General features: G+C 41.9%; 3 non-coding genes and 1 pseudogene across 3 annotated transcripts; 1 reads left to right on the forward strand and 3 right to left on the reverse strand.

The window, feature by feature from the left end:
- Positions 1-906: 906 nt before the first annotated feature.
- LOC126253735 (5S ribosomal RNA) lies at positions 907-1,024 on the reverse strand (annotated as a pseudogene).
- A 12,597-nt stretch (positions 1,025-13,621) lies between these two features.
- On the reverse strand, positions 13,622-13,695 carry Trnas-cga (transfer RNA serine (anticodon CGA)). The gene has a single exon. It is a non-coding gene; the product is annotated as a tRNA-Ser (tRNA).
- A 228-nt stretch (positions 13,696-13,923) lies between these two features.
- On the reverse strand, positions 13,924-13,997 carry Trnas-cga (transfer RNA serine (anticodon CGA)). Its single transcript has one exon. It is a non-coding gene; the product is annotated as a tRNA-Ser (tRNA).
- A 349-nt stretch (positions 13,998-14,346) lies between these two features.
- Trnas-cga (transfer RNA serine (anticodon CGA)) lies at positions 14,347-14,420 on the forward strand. Its single transcript has one exon. It is a non-coding gene; the product is annotated as a tRNA-Ser (tRNA).
- Positions 14,421-16,511: the final 2,091 nt, after the last annotated feature.

Below are 16,511 nucleotides of genomic sequence, written 5' to 3' on the forward strand. Positions count from 1 at the left end.
TCTATGGTTGTAAGGACGACCCATTTAATCTTAGGTACTCTTCCGACGCTGTAAAAATGTTTACTGACAAGATATATATTTTTAAAATTTTTCAATGGTCTTGAAAAAAAAATGCCCGTTACTCAGCGCTTTCTCTGCTATGGACGATGTAAATGGAGTCGGATCGTTTCCGGAACACCATCATGTAACAAGACAGTAAGTCAATTAGGTGGGAAGATTGGGTTGTATCTGTCAGCGGCTTGTATTAGACAAGAATTGTTTCTAACCTCTAGCATCAGTGACAGCACACTTCGAGCCACTGCAGTTTGAACTAAGGAAGGACAATCTCAATCACGCGATTCTGAACCAAAAACAACTATGTTTTTCGGAGTGGCAACAAGCTATCTGTTCCTAGAGATATTTTTTCGATGCACGAAAATAACTTACGAGTGTTGTATTATGTTAAGAAAGGAAGTAATATTGTACTTTTATTGCGTCTTCAGATACAAATACTTCAGTATTTTAGCGAGGTTACTTTCTACATACGTCAGTACACAATGAACTGCCTATTTAATCATCAGTTGAACAATGAAACTTTTATTCTCTACCGGTTTTGGCCTCTCAGACCATCATCACAGGAAGAAAACGCAAAAACATCGGATGGAAAAAGAATTCACCTTTCTCTTAGAAGGTTTGAAAGTCCACAGAGTTACGGTAAGTATACATGCACTCCATCTTCAGGCCACAAGTGGCCAATCGGGACCATCCGACCGCCGTATCATCCTCAGCTGTGGATGCGCGTAGGAGGGGCGTGTGGACAGCACACCGCTCTCCCGGTCGTTATGATGGTTTTCTTCGACCGGAGGCACTACTATTCGGTCGAGTAGCTCCTCAATTGGCATTTCGAGGCTGAGTGCATCCCGAAAATTGCAACAGCACTTGGCGGCCCGGATGGTCTCCCATCCAAATGCCGGCCACGCCCGACAGCGCTTAACTTCAGTGATCCGACGGGAACCGGTGTATCCGCTGCGGCAAGGCCGTTGCCACTTAACTATACATGACCATCTAATAATGATCATGATCTTAAATAACAACAGATTTGTCACGAAAGTGTAGGAACAGTAATGAAGAGTGATTCCAGTTCCTACACGTTTGGAATAGCTTTTCTATCTGACCTTTTTTTGCCTTGTCTTCCTGTGATGGAGATCTGAGAGACCGAAACCTTTAGAGGGCAAAGGTCCATTTATACGGCTGACGGTTCAAAATGCAGTTCTTTAAACAAATATTATTCTGTAACTTTTCTATATCGTAGGCTGTCACGTTTGGGCCGTGTAATAACAGGTTATTTTAAGCCACTGTAACGTCTACGCTCGGGCGTACGTTAACTCTTTAAAGCCTGTACTATGGTAAGTTGACGGGCTTCACCTTATAAGAAAGGATTTTAGTAAATATGTTGACCGCGTGTAACTGAATGGAGGCAAAATCAGACTTACACCCACTCAGTAACAACAATGATACGTCAAGCAAGTCTAAAGTGCAACTACGCGTTAGGACGGACAAGAAACAACACCGCAGATGCTAATAAACTGTTAATAATACGGTCGCCAGTCTAATTAGGCATTAAGTGAGTTTTTTCCTTGTTCAAGTGTGTGTACGGACAAGCATAACAACACGTAGTAATACTGCATTATATGGAAAATTTTAGAACCAGAGAAATCTACTGAACTAATATTTTCACTTTCTGTACTAATTTGGACAAGCTATGAATACACAACATTACACTCTAATGATTACTACAAACTGCGTTTTGCCTATTGATCCGACTGAGATCGGGCATAGGTTACCCTAGAAATAGCACTTTTGAAACACACATACAATGTCAATTTTAATAAGGGTAAAACACTGATAAATTTAGGTTTTATATTGACTTTAACTTTGCTGGTCAAATCAGTTCAGTACACTTCAGAATTTAAATGGATAGAAAAGAAAAAAGTGGAGGGGGGACCCTGAAACTGTTATGATCACTGTATTGAAACTATTAACTATTGGAAGCATTAAGCACTCAAGATTTACAATATATGAGTTACTACTTTTTGTCTTATTACTTCCTCATTTAACTACCATTATTTTTGTCTCAAATTAATTAAGCTTCATTTCTGAACCAATTCCAAAATTATCTTCCAACTTTGTCACACCTTTGTTCTTTGCTTATATTTTCATTAACAATAAAGCTCCTTAAACATCTTTCTAGCATGGATAGGTCTGCAAGTAATTCTTATTAACATAAACTTTAAATCTTCATTTCGGGACACTCGGATTGCACAACATGTGGAAAGGACCCTGTCTAGGTTAGTGATGAGGATAATTAATTGATAGGACAATTCTGGTAAAAGTTAAGTTGTTATTGAGCAGTCAGGAACAAAATTAACACTGGTCCACACGAATACAATTCTAAAGATTCAACCTGTTCGTGTCGATGCGGCGGTTGGCGGGCGGCGAGATGGCGAGGCGCACAGCACACAAACAATCACAGCTATGGCTCTTGGTGTATCGGCACTTTGCTTCTTCTTAGCGTCGCAATCCTTTTCAATTTATTGCCTATAACATATAGCCATGCTGTGTAGTCGTCGGAAATGGCACATCCGAGGCTCTATGAGATCACGTTTTCCAGGAGAGTCTCCTCGATCCAGAGCGTGTTTCTCAGACCGATGCCCAACTCCGACTATATTGCTGAGCCCGTTATGCCGTGCCGCGCCCGTGTGCATTTTCCCGCGCTCGCCTGCCATCCACCTTTTACCGCTCCCCTACAGATAGAGTATTGACCAAAGGTTTTACATTCCACATATCCTAATACATTACCTACGTATGGACCAGACGTACAATTACAATTTTAAACATATTACAATAGATCCAACATAGGTTACACTTCAATTCTGTTACAGCATTGCTTGAAATTTGACATAAATATTAATATTCACATCGAAAGTTGCTTACAGTTTCTTTAACATAATGACACGAAAATAAAAAGAAATGAAATCAAAACATTGCTTACACTAATTTATCGAAAATCAGAAGAAAAAAATTATTATATGTACAGTTGTTGTTGTTACACATGCCCTTGTTTCCAGTAAATTTTACTAAGAACAAATTTTATGGGAACACAAAATTTTACATTTATACAATGGTTCTGAATCTTTATGTGAATGTCCAAAAAAATTTATACCACATACTTCCTTTCACTCACATTATATAGGTCTATACTTTTTAACATATCGAGAACATTTACTTATCATTTACTTAAGTGCCTTTTGCACAGTCCTACCTCCCATCAAAACATTATTAAAATAGCAAATTACTCATTTTTACTAAATTTCTCAAAGAAATAATTTCAAATCTGGAACACAAACATTTAACTACAGAAGCAAATGCAAATATCTGTATACACTATAATACAATTTATTGCTGCTTGCATTGAATGGCAGTCCATTTCCTTACTTACTAAAAAAAAACACACAATAATATTCAGAAAATTACTACACACATTTGCTGCCTATTATTCAGATTTGGGCAGTCCTTTTCACCTCATATTGTCACATCTCCTGTATCTCACTTACAATTCTCCATTGACTATTTATCTGCCCTCATTGGTGTTTGGCAGTCCTTTATATTATGACCCATATACTGTCCACTTTGGTTTTCGGCATTTACCCGTTCCTTTTCAGTCCTTTTCTCCATACATTCTTACATTTATAGTGCATTTGGTAATCTGAAACTCACATAACTACATTAGCACACTGTCAATGGTGTACATACATTTACAAAGATTTGTTACATTTGGAATAAAATAGTTTTAGCATAGGATACAGCACATTTACTACACATTGCTTTCGGAGTGTACTTATGTTACTCACTCCTAGGAACATACAGTTTCAGGTCCACAACATTTCTTACACCTAAAGGTTTTTTGGATTTTGGGTAGATCAGGTAGTAAGCATTATCGTGTGGAGTGTTCTGTATTATATACGGCCCATTATAAATATATTTAAATTTGGAAATTTCATGGTTCCATTCACTAGACTTTTCGTGGGTTTTTAAAACAACATAATCCCCAATTTAAAATTTTGAAACTTTCAGATTTTTATCGTGTCTTTTAGATCTAGATTCAGCTTTTTTGCTTTGCCCTTTTTCTGACTAATTCTTTCTTTTGACTCAACCCCAAACTTGTACAAGGTGGAAACTCTAGTTTTTCTTCAATTAAACTTTTACTCCTGCTGCATAACAAAATTTCTTCCGGTGGGAACCAAGTAGTTTCATGATGTAAGGTGTTCATGACATTCTCAAAATCCGATATACACTCCTGGAAACTGAAATAAGAACACCGTGAATTCATTGTCCCAGGAAGGGGAAACTTTATTGACACATTCCTGGGGTCAGATACATCACATGATCACACTGACAGAACCACAGGCACATAGACACAGGCAATAGAGCATGCACAATGTCGGCACTAGTACAGTGTATATCCACCTTTCGCAGCAATGCAGGCTGCTATTCTCCCATGGAGACGATCGTAGAGATGCTGGATGTAGTCCTGTGGAACGGCTTGCCATGCCATTTCTACCTGGCGCCTCAGTTGGACCAGCGTTCGTGCTGGACGTGCAGACCGCGTGAGAAGACGCTTCATCCAGTCCCAAACATGCTCAATGGGGGACAGATCCGGAGATCTTGCTGGCCAGGGTAGTTGACTTACACCTTCTAGAGCACGTTGGGTGGCACGGGATACATGCGGACGTGCATTGTCCTGTTGGAACAGCAAGTTCCCTTGCCGGTCTAGGAATGGTAGAACAATGGGTTCGATGACGGTTTGGATGTACCGTGCACTATTCAGTGTCCCCTCGACGATCACCAGTGGTGTACGGCCAGTGTAGGAGATCGCTCCCCACACCATGATGCCGGGTGTTGGCCCTGTGTGCCTCGGTCGTATGCAGTCCTGATTGTGGCGCTCACCTGCACGGCGCCAAACACGCATACGACCATCATTGGCACCAAGGTAGAAGCGACTCTCATCGCTGAAGACGACACGTCTCCATTCGTCCCTCCATTCACGCCTGTCGCGACACCACTGGAGGCGGGCTGCACGATGTTGGGGCGTGAGCGGAAGACGGCCTAACGGTGTGCGGGACCGTAGCCCAGCATCATGGAGACGGTTGCGAATGGTCCTCGCCGATACCCCAGGAGCAACAGTATCCCTAATTTGCTGGGAAGTGGCGGTGCGGTCCCCTACGGCACTGCGTAGGATCCTACGGTCTTGGCGTGCATCCGTGCGTCGCTGCGGTCCGGTCCCAGGTCGACGGGCACGTGCACCTTCCGCCGACCACTGGCGACAACATCGATGTACTGTGGAGAGCTCACGCCCCACGTGTTGAGCAATTCGGCGGTACGTCCACCCTGCCTCCCGCATGCCCACTATACGCCCTCGCTCAAAGTCCGTCAACTGCACATACGGTTCACGTCCACGCTGTCGCGGCATGCTAACAGTGTTAAAGACTGCGATGGAGCTCCGTATGCCACGGCAAACTGGCTGACACTGACGGCGGCGGTGCACAAATGCTGCGCAGCTAGCGCCATTCGACGGCCAACACCGCGGTTCCTGGTGTGTCCGCTGTGCCGTGCGTGTGATCATTGCTTGTACAGCCCTCTCGCAGTGTCCGGAGCAAGTATGGTGGGTCTGACACACCGGTGTCAATGTGTTCTTTTTTCCATTTCCAGGAGTGTAAATCTGCCCCAGACTCTAAATCATGCCCCTTCCTGTTTTTACCGCAACGCATCTTGGTCGACTGTCACATTGTCCCAAGATACGTTCCTGACCTGTGAACCAATTATATCTGGCGGCTTTTTCGGTTTCTGGAGTTCAAAGTCCTTGCTTACTTTTACTCTTTGTAAAATAAACACTGAGTCGTCCGGTGGCTCTTTCTTTCTTTGTTCAGTCTCAACATCTGGATTTTGTTTTGAAACTTCGTCATCATTAGGTACAATATCCCAATTAGCTGCATCCCCATTATTTTCACCCATACCGAAATATTCGTCACTTGAACTATCGTCCGAATCCGACCATTCTAGATCGCTTTCAGGTTCTAATATAAAAGCTTTTCTGAGACAGGCACTAAGTTCTTCCTCTGCGTTTTCGTCAGGTTTAGATTTTAACTCAGTATCCTCTTTCGGCAAAACGTCCTCATCATCAGCGTTACTCACATCTACTGTTAATTCATGTTTCATGTAATCCTCGTGGACTTCAATTACTTTCAGGTAATCACTTGTCCCTTCCCCATGGTGCCTTTCGGTAGCAGCTAGTATTGTTGGCGGATTGTTAACAGAAGTTACTTCCTCGTCAATGCTAAGGATTTCATCCTCCAATTCCTGCCTATTTTTCACCTTCGTCCTATCGGCAGCACGCGTACTTTGCGCGGCGCTATTTACTCTCTCCTCTTCAAATTTGGGCCACGTCACCTTATCGACGTCCCTACTACCTCCTTTTTCACTAATTAACTTCCTTGCCTCATACTCCTTCTTAAAATCCTCCCACTCACATTGATTTAGGCCCTTGTACAGATCATCGATCTGCACACGCCAATTACTTACTTCTGCTAATTCATTCTCTCTTTTTACTTCATTGCAAACACTGCTATCCGCACCTCTCTGTGTATCCACAGTTTCATATATTATTTCCTTCGCCATGGAATTACCACTCATAATGTATTCACCAGTTCTTACGGCAACGTTCATATCTAATGCTGCCGCATTGCTAGCGGCTTCTCCCTGAACAGCTGTTCTGCTAGGCTGGGCCGTTGCCCTCTGATGCTCCACTCGCCTGTTAACAAGTATTGCTCTGCGCGGCAAAGATGAGTCATTCGCGCTCGCACCTGACGCTTGTTTCGCAACAACACGTTGCGTCGTTCCACGCCTGTCTCTAACCTGTCTCATAACATTACTGTCAATTCGGTAACTTTTCTTAACTCGGGGCCGGTATATATTGTCCGCTTCCGTTTGGCCCGCAACGTTCGCGGAAATCAGTTTCCCGCGTCGTTATTATTTTGCGCGGTATACCCTCTACCGCGACCTGGATAACTTCCTCTTCCTCTACCTCTACCTCTCTGTATTATGTTGACGCGAAAACCTTCGCCGTCATTTCTCTCGTCATTATTACGGTTATTTCGGTTACCAAAATTTTGATAATTGGCACGACTTTCGCGCCAGCGGTCTTCGTCTTCGACCCTTTCTAGAAATGCTTGGAAGCTGCGATGATTGCTTCCCACGTATCTCTTTGAATTTTCTGGAAGCTTTTTATATAGCTGCCAGATAATTTCTGATGGTTCAAATGGCTCTGAGCACTATGGGACTTAACATCTATGGTCATCAGTCCCCTAGAACTTAGAACTACTTAAACCTAACTAACCTAAGGACAGCACACACATCCATGCCCGAGGCAGGATTCGAACCTGCGACCGTAGCAGTCGCGCGGTTCCGGACTGCGCGCCTAGAACCGCGAGACCACCGCGGCCGGCGATAATTTCTGAATCTGATCTCCTACCTCTTAAATGTGTCAATTTTCGGTACCAATATTCGCAGAAATCTTTGAAAGAATTCCTGCCCTTGTTATCATGAAGCTTGGCCATGATAAACTCGCGCCATAAATGATCCTGTTTTTGTTCGGACCAATATTCTTCCGTAAATTTTTGCTTAAAATCTTCGAACGTCATTCGTTCGGTATTCAAATTAATTCCCCAGCGCTTAGCGTCACCTGCTAAGGCGCTAATTACTACGTTTATCTTTTCCTGATCAGACAAGTGTTCAGGAAATATTCTCTCGCAATTTTTGATGAAATCTAACGGATGCCATCCGTTAAGTTTCTTGGCGGGATCGAAGCGTTCCTCATCTTCTAACAGCTTCGTAATTGGTGTGCCATTACAGACAACACCAGGTCTATCTTTAATTTTACTCTCAAGATCGAAAATTTTGCCTTGAATTTTCGAAGTATTTTGTTCACATTTTTGTACACATCCGGTAACTTTCTCACCTAAATCTCTTTCAGTGTCTGAAACTGCCTTATTCAACTGTGAGATTCCGTGTTGACATTCGTTTACGATTTCAGTTTTAAGACCGAAAACTTTTTCGTCTACTTTTGTTTCAACCAGAGGCTCTACTTTCTCTTGGATGTTGAGAATTTCAACATCGAACCTACTGTTAATGTTACCAATTTCCCCCTGCATAGTATCCATATTTTTGTTAATGGTGTCAATTTCAAATTTCATAGTATTTACCACAGAACTTAAATTACCCACTTTTTGTTCTACCTGTTCTATTTGTTTACTAATTTTAATTCCTTGATCTTCGACCTGTGCTTTAATTTGACCAATTTGTGTTTTAAGCTGCTCGTTCTGTGTTTTAAGCTGCTCGGAAACGTGTGTTTTAAGCTGACTAATCTGACTACCGACTTGCTTTTGAAGCTGATCATTCTGTGCTGCAATTTGTTTGGTTAATTGTTCAAATAAATCGTTCATGCTTAAAATTTTCACACTGTTTTGTCCTACGGAATCTGTGTGTTCCGATCCTACTTCAGAAGTTTCTTTCGGTTCTTTCTTTATCTGTGGTGAATCAAACATGTCAGTGGATTCATTCACATACCCACTATCATCTACGAAGTCACCTTCTACTTCCTGTTTTATCCCTTGCTGTGTTCGAGACGATCTCGACATTTCAATCTGTTCGTTAACGTGTTCATGATCTTGATTGTACGCCAATTGTCTTCCGCTAACGCAATCTGTTATCTGGCCGCGTAAACTCCTGCTACTGCCAGCCGCATTTTCCATTACGCTCGGCACATCTACTGTTTCTACATTCTTGTCCATACTGAACGCAAATTACACCACACTATCGTACTTGACGTTCACTGCCATTTACTTTACTAACTATTATTGCAATTCGAGCCACTGAACATCCACTGTTCGGTATTCACATTAATTTGTGAACGACAAACACTGGATGTCCTGTCACCGGGAAGCCACTTTTAACGGTCTACGCTCAGGCGTACGTTAACTCTTTAAAGCCTGTACTATGGTAAGTTGACGGGCTTCACCTTATAAGAAAGGATTTTAGTAAATATGTTGACCGCGTGTACCTGAATGGAGGCAAAATCAGACTTACACCCACTCAGTAACAACAATGATACGTCAAGCAAGTCTAAAGTGCAACTACGCGTTAGGACGGACAAGAAACAACACCGCAGATGCTAATAAACTGTTAATAATACGGTCGCCGGTCTAATTAGGCATTAAGTGAGTTTTTTCCTTGTACAAGTGTGTGTACGTACAAGCATAACAACACGTAGTAATACTGCATTATATGGAAAATTTTAGAACCAGAAAAATCTACTGAACTAATATTTTCACTTTCTGTACTAATTTGGACAAGCTATGAATACACAACATTACACTCTAATGATTACTACAAACTGCGTTTTGCCTATTGATCCGACTTGAATCGGGCATAGGTTACCCTAGAAATAGCACTTTTGAAACACACATACAATGTCAATTTTAATAAGGGTAAAACACTGATAAATTTAGGTTTTATATTGACTTTAACTTTGCTGGTCAAATCAGTTCAGTACACTTCAGAATTTAAATGGATAGAAAAGAAAAAAGTGGAAGGGGGGACCCTGAAACTGTTATGATCACTGTGTTGAAACTATTAACTATTGGAAGCATTAAGCACTCAAGATTTACAATATATGAGTTACTACTCTTTTTGTCTTATTACTTCCTCATTTAACTACCATTATTTTTGTCTCAAATTAATTAAGCTTCATTTCTGAACCAATTCCAAAATTATCTTCCAACTTTGTCACACCTTTGTTCTTTGCTTATATTTTCATTAACAATAAAGCTCCTTAAACATCTTTCTAGCATGGATAGGTCTGCAAGTAATTCTTATTAACATAAACTTTAAATCTTCATTTCGGGACACTCGGATTGCACAACATGTGGAAAGGACCCTGTCTAGGTTAGTGATGAGGATAATTAATTGATAGGACAATTCTGGTAAAAGTTAAGTTGTTATTGAACAGTCAGGAACAAAATTAACACTGGTCCACACGAATACAGTTCTAAAGATTCAACCTGTTCGTGTCGATGCGGCGGTTGGCGGGCGGCGAGATGGCGAGGCGCACAGCACACAAACAATCACAGCTATGGCTCTTGGTGTATCGGCACTTTGCTTCTTCTTAGCGTCGCAATCCTTTTCAATTTAGTGCCTATAAGATATAGCCATGCTGTGTAGTCGTCGGAAATGGCACATCCGAGGCTCTATGAGATCACGTTTTCCAGGAGAGCCTCCTCGATCCAGAGCGTGTTTCTCAGACCGATGCCCAACTCCGACTATATTGCTGAGCCCGTTATGCCGTGCCGCGCCCGTGTGCATTTTCCTGCGCTCGCCTGCCATCCACCTTTTACCGCTCCCCTACAGATAGGGTATTCACCAAAGGTTTTACATTCCACATATCCTAATACATTACCTACGTATGGACCAGACGCACAATTACAATTTTAAACATATTACAATAGATCCAACATAGGTTACACTTCAATTCTGTTACAGCATTGCTTGAAATTTGACATAAATATTAATATTCACATCGAAAGTTGCTTACAGTTTCTTTAACATAATGGCACGAAAATAAAAAGAAATGAAATCAAAACATTGCTTACACTAATTTATCGAAAATCAGAAGAAAAAAATTATTATATGTACAGTTGTTGTTGTTACACCACCACAGCAATACGTTCTGGTTCTACCAGACAAAGCAGTTTTGGGTTTTACGAACAAAATGTATAATATGAAAATATAATTTTTTACATTCTATTTACCAGACGAAGGCGGAGCATGGTCGTAAATGTAGTAAAAATTAGTTGAAGATAGCCGTGGTAGAAGTCAGACTTCTTGAAATGATACTCCGAAGATGGTTCAAATGGCTCTGAGCACTATGGGACTCAACTGCTGTGGTCATCAGTCCCCTAGAACTTAGAACTACTTAAACCTAACTAACCTAAGGACATCACACACAGCCATGCCCGAGGTAGGATACTCCGAAGAGCGATGAGACATTTTGTTTCAAGAAGTTCATTATGATATGGAAATAAAGCTTTATGAGAAAACGAAAACGTAATCGTGAAACTTGTTGGACGAAATAATAAGATTTTTCCAATAACATTCAGCGATGAACAGGAAGCGGTGTCGTAGGATCATGTTAAATATTTGGATAGCCCCTTTACACTTTTCTGTAAAGACGAGTTCTTGAATCTAGTATACAAATATGCAGGCACACACCTGGCCTCTACCTCGTAACGTCACAGGGTCGGCATGTTGGTTATTGTATTTGGAATTGTTAGTGGTACAGGATAGCGGATGCTCTTCCTGTCGCCATCCTTTAAGCTGTCTGTCTGCGGCAAGTATTATCCCACGTGAAAGTGTGAGAAGGTACAAAAGTAATTGAAGCGGGGGGTACAGGCCCGCTAATCACCTTGTCAGACGTTGGAAACCGCCTACAACCCACACCAGGTTGACCTGCTCACCAGCGCTCATCTTTTGTCCACCGGGCGGATTTAATTAATGGCCGGAGCACCTCACTGTATCCCGAAAGCAGTGTGCGTATGCGCGCGCCATCCAGGAGTGTCAATAAAGAACCGGATCCATAAAACTACAGTAAAAGGCAGGAAAACTTTTGCTTTGATATTATGAAATGACATAATTACACTTACGGCTGAGTACAGCTGAATCCACGAGTTAATAGCGAGCACGAGGTTTCAGCAAGTCCCATGTTGACAGATTCTTTAAGAAAACTGGATTAGTTGATGAACAAGTTCAAGTTTGTACACATTTATGATCCCATCAAAACTTTTTCTAAAACAAAAATGACTTTTTCGTCACTAAAATTTCATGTGTTGAAAGGGTCCTGTAGCCACCTTTCATTAGTCCGGTACCCCATTTTCATTAACATTTCTCTTTCTTTCCCTTGTTTCCCTTTTCTCATAACTCTCATAGTGGTGTGATTGAATTAATGTGGTTGTGTGTCACGTTGCTAAACGGTGGCGTAGTCTGCTGCAGAAAGTCTGCGATAGTCATACAGATTCAGCAGCAGTTGTACAGAATAACCAACTCTCATAGTGGTCAAGTAGGCAAAGAGGTTTGTACTACTTATGAGAAATCCACCTGCGTTAGGTTGGTGGTGGAAATGGCATCTTTGGGTTTTCCGGGCCACGCGGAGCGTGGAAGAGGCTGGAGAGGAAAAAGGGAGGCAGTCTGCCGCTGATACGAGAAGCGTCCACAGCTGTGCTCCAGTCGAAGAAGGGTGAGTTAGACTGAGCGCGTGGCGCGTTGTTACTTGGCAAAAAGAACGCTGTTAACTTTTGGTCTCGATTTTCAACTCTGAATGATTACTTTGCCTTGTCGCAGCAAGGAATGCAAAACTTTGGCAGATTTTTCTTTTAGTAAGCTTCAGTAGCAGACTTGTATCCGCCGGAAGAGCGCCACACAAAGGTGTCGATAAGAAGTGAGCACTCGCTTCTGAATGAATGTCTGTTTGTCTTCAGCTGTGCCTGTATACGCTTTTATTTTTCTAAATATTAAAAGCTTTGCCTTCTCGTAAATTTTTCTTGCTTTATGTATCTTTCGTCCGTGGGGAGCCAACCACGTGGTTGAACATTAGAGTTTGTTGGGCTACCGTCATCACTAACTGTCCGACCTCATGTTTGTTTTAAAGGAAGTTAACTGTTCACGACTGCGTGATGTGATATTGTTGCAATTTGGCCACAATACCTAGAAATTGCGTCTCCACAAACCACGTGGGCACTCGGGTGTACTGCGAAACGTGTACCGTTTCACGAGTTATTGCGATCAGTTATCAGGCAATAGCAGTTGTATAAATGATTCACACCAATGATTTTAGGTGTAGATTATAATGGTGAATGTATCGATGCTTTTCTTTAATGTTTTAGGAATTAATATTATCAGGAATTGTGTACATGCCTCATATCAATATCTTAGGAATAAATGATTTTATCCACAATTTTCTCTTGTATTCCGAGGTTACGTTTTTGCACCTAGGCCACTCCCCTCGTAGCTTTCCCGTTGGCACATCCATCTCGTTTCCTTACGCACAGGTCCAGTGATTAGTTTCCCCTTTTCTTTTAAAACAAATGCTTTAATTAAGTCTTATTTTCAGGTGTGTTGCTGGGAGCTCATCTTATGCACAGTGTTCATGCACTTTCTATTTTATTTTAAATGTTTGATTCTCGTGAACAGTGCGGGCAATACCATTAATTACATCGCATCGCCTATGAGCGACATCACAACGTATGCATTCTTATGAGTTTTTGGTCTTTGATCAAATTAATTTATTTTCCGACTCGGCCAAACCTTTGATTAGTTGTATGGTTAGAGTCGGTAGCGACCATAATCTTAACGAAATAACCCGTAGAAACAGGTTAGTTACAGTGTGATCCAACACTTTAAACATTCCCAGAATGAGATTTTCACTCTGCAGCGGAGTGTGCGCTGATATGAAACTTCCTGGCAGATTAAAACTGTGTGCGCCGACCGAGACTCGAACTCGGGACCTTTGCCTTTCGCGGGCAAGTGCTCTACCAACTGAGCTACCGAAGCACGACTCACGCCCGGCCCCCACAGCTCTACTTCCGCCAGGACCTCGTCTCCTACCTTCCAAACTTTACAGAAGCTCTCCTGCGAACCATGCAGAACTAGCACTCCTGAAAGAAAGGATATTGCGGAGACATGGCTTAGCCACAGCCTGGGGGATGTTTCCAGAATGAGATTTTCACTCTGCAGCGGAGTGTGCGCTGATATGAAACTTCCTGGCAGATTAAAACTGTGTGCGCCGACCGAGACTCGAACTCGGGACCTTTGCCTTTCGCGGGCAAGTGCTCTACCAACTGAGCTACCGAAGCACGACTCACGCCCGGCCCCCACAGCTCTACTTCCGCCAGGACCTCGTCTCCTACCTTCCAAACTTTACAGAAGCTCTCCTGCGAACCATGCAGAACTAGCACTCCTGAAAGAAAGGATATTGCGGAGACATGGCTTAGCCACAGCCTGAGGGATGTTTCCAGAATGAGATTTTCACTCTGCAGCGGAGTGTGCGCTGATATGAAACTTCCTGGCAGATTAAAACTGTGTGCGCCGACCGAGACTCGAACTCGGGACCTTTGCCTTTCGCAGGAGAGCTTCTGTAAAGTTTGGAAGGTAGGAGACGAGGTCCTGGCGGAAGGCGAGCTGTGGGGGCCGGGCGTGAGTCGTGCTTCGGTAGCTCAGTTGGTAGAGCACTTGCCCGCGAAAGGCAAAGGTCCCGAGTTCGAGTCTCGGTCGGCGCACACAGTTTTAATCTGCCAGGAAGTTTCACTTTAAACATTAATACGACTAAAATGTAAAGGGTGGAAAAATATTTAATAGGTCAACGAATGTATATTGTCACGTCGAGTCTTATAATCTATAAAGTAAATCATCGTATATAAGTGACACTCAAAACAAATGGAAAAAGTAAACCGTTTATTACTTAAAACGTAACCGCCATAACTGTTAATACATTTATCCCGCTATGGGACGGACGGTCAATGCCTTCAAGGAAAAATGTTTGCAGTTTTCTACGGAATTCTGCTTGTACGCAAACGTGCACCTCTTTGTCCGAAACAAATCGACAGCAAATAATATCTTTCTTCAGAGCTCCAAAGAGAAGAAAATCGCATGAGGAGAGGCAGGGTCTATATGAAGTACGTATAAGGGTTTTCCAGCAAAGCTTCTACAGCGTAGTCGAAACAACCTTCGGAGCACGTGGGCGGGCATTATATCCTGCAACAGACTCATGCCGTCTGTCAACCATTCCCGGCGTTTGTCGGTGATGGCGCGTTTCAGTTTTTGGTAAGCTTGCAGGTACCGTAGTGCGTTAATTATAGCAATGTGTTCCAGAAAGCAAATGAACAGCGGATCAGAAAATGGGACATGATGACTTTCCCCGAGATAACGTGCCTGATGTTTCTACTACGCAGCAGAAGTTTCACTGGGAAGCCCTGCATACAGACAGCCTCATTCAGTATCCACATTTTTCAAGCCCTCAAGAAAGACATTCGTGACTGTTGGTTTGCTTCGGACGAAGACATTCACTCTGAGTACTGTTATGGTAACGGCAGATCTTTTTCCATCAAGACATTGACCACCTTGTTTCACAGTGGAATAAATGTATTAAGGGGATAGGTCAGTATGACGTTAGATTTTGGAACCAGTATTTACGATTTTTTCAATAAAATAACAAACAAATAAGACTGTATTATGTATTTTTTAAGCAAAAACTTGTACCCAGAGTACACTACATGACATCGACGATATGACCTTCCTGGAGTGCGAGGGTGGTCAGTGGGAGCTCTGAAAGCCACAATTTCCAACCTAGAACAAAATTTTAAAAGTTGTTTTGAAACTAATGACATTGTCTGGTTTGTAAGAAAATGGCGGCACTATGGAATAAAAGTGACTTTTTCAAACAAACAAAAATGGTCTATGTACGTGCACCAAAAATCGAAATTAAAATGTATCTCAAAAACTCTACGTATTACAATAGGAAGTATGCCCACTCACAAGTTACAAAAAGATACAATGCAATTGCACGTATATTTCATGAGTTATAGCTCCCGCCGGCTTGAAAAATGTTGTTTTGAAAAAATAACTGGTTAAAGCTTCAATGTTTTGTTTTCTTTGACATTGAACAAACATTTACTGGGCAATACTAGCACCGTACAGTTGGCCTTCTCTTTCGCTGATGTAGAAACTCATTTTGACGAAATAATTTCGTTTAACTGGCTTCCGCCTGCCAATAGAAGCGTTTTTTGCACGTTCGGGATTACTTTTATAACGTTTTCCACCCGTATAAATACGTTTCCTTGTCGTTTTCAAATCCTCATGCTTTACTTCTATAAGAAACAAGCGAAATAAAAAGTTAAGCAGGAGCGAGACAAGCAGGAGCTTTCAGACTGTTTATCATAAACGAATCATGTTACGAAGAGACACCTTGTTGTGAACAGTATTCTAGTTGATACTAATGCCCTCTGTGATACTATCTGAAACTAACAGGATCTCTGTTCCGTGAATAACGCCTATAGTATTACATCGGTTGTATTCGAGCGCTCTGATGTGTCCAACCACCATACAACAAATCGCGGCTTCAAAGTATTTTAATATGTATGACACATTTTAAAAAAGCATTCTTAAAAACAGACCCTGTAAGGAATATTTTAAGCGAATAAAACAAATTAGGCTAAAAATCTTTCCTGATCTACCCCTTTAACAGGTAAGGCGATTACTTCTGAAATAATTAACACTTTAACCACTTACATTTTGTTCCAAGTGTCTCGTTTTCATTTTATTGCCCCATATAGTACTGATCCGCCTGAATGGCGGTGCATGTTAAAGCGCTG

The sequence above is a fragment of the Schistocerca nitens genome, chromosome 4 (assembly GCF_023898315.1).
Source record: "Schistocerca nitens isolate TAMUIC-IGC-003100 chromosome 4, iqSchNite1.1, whole genome shotgun sequence".
Taxonomy (NCBI): Eukaryota; Metazoa; Arthropoda; class Insecta; order Orthoptera; family Acrididae; genus Schistocerca; species Schistocerca nitens.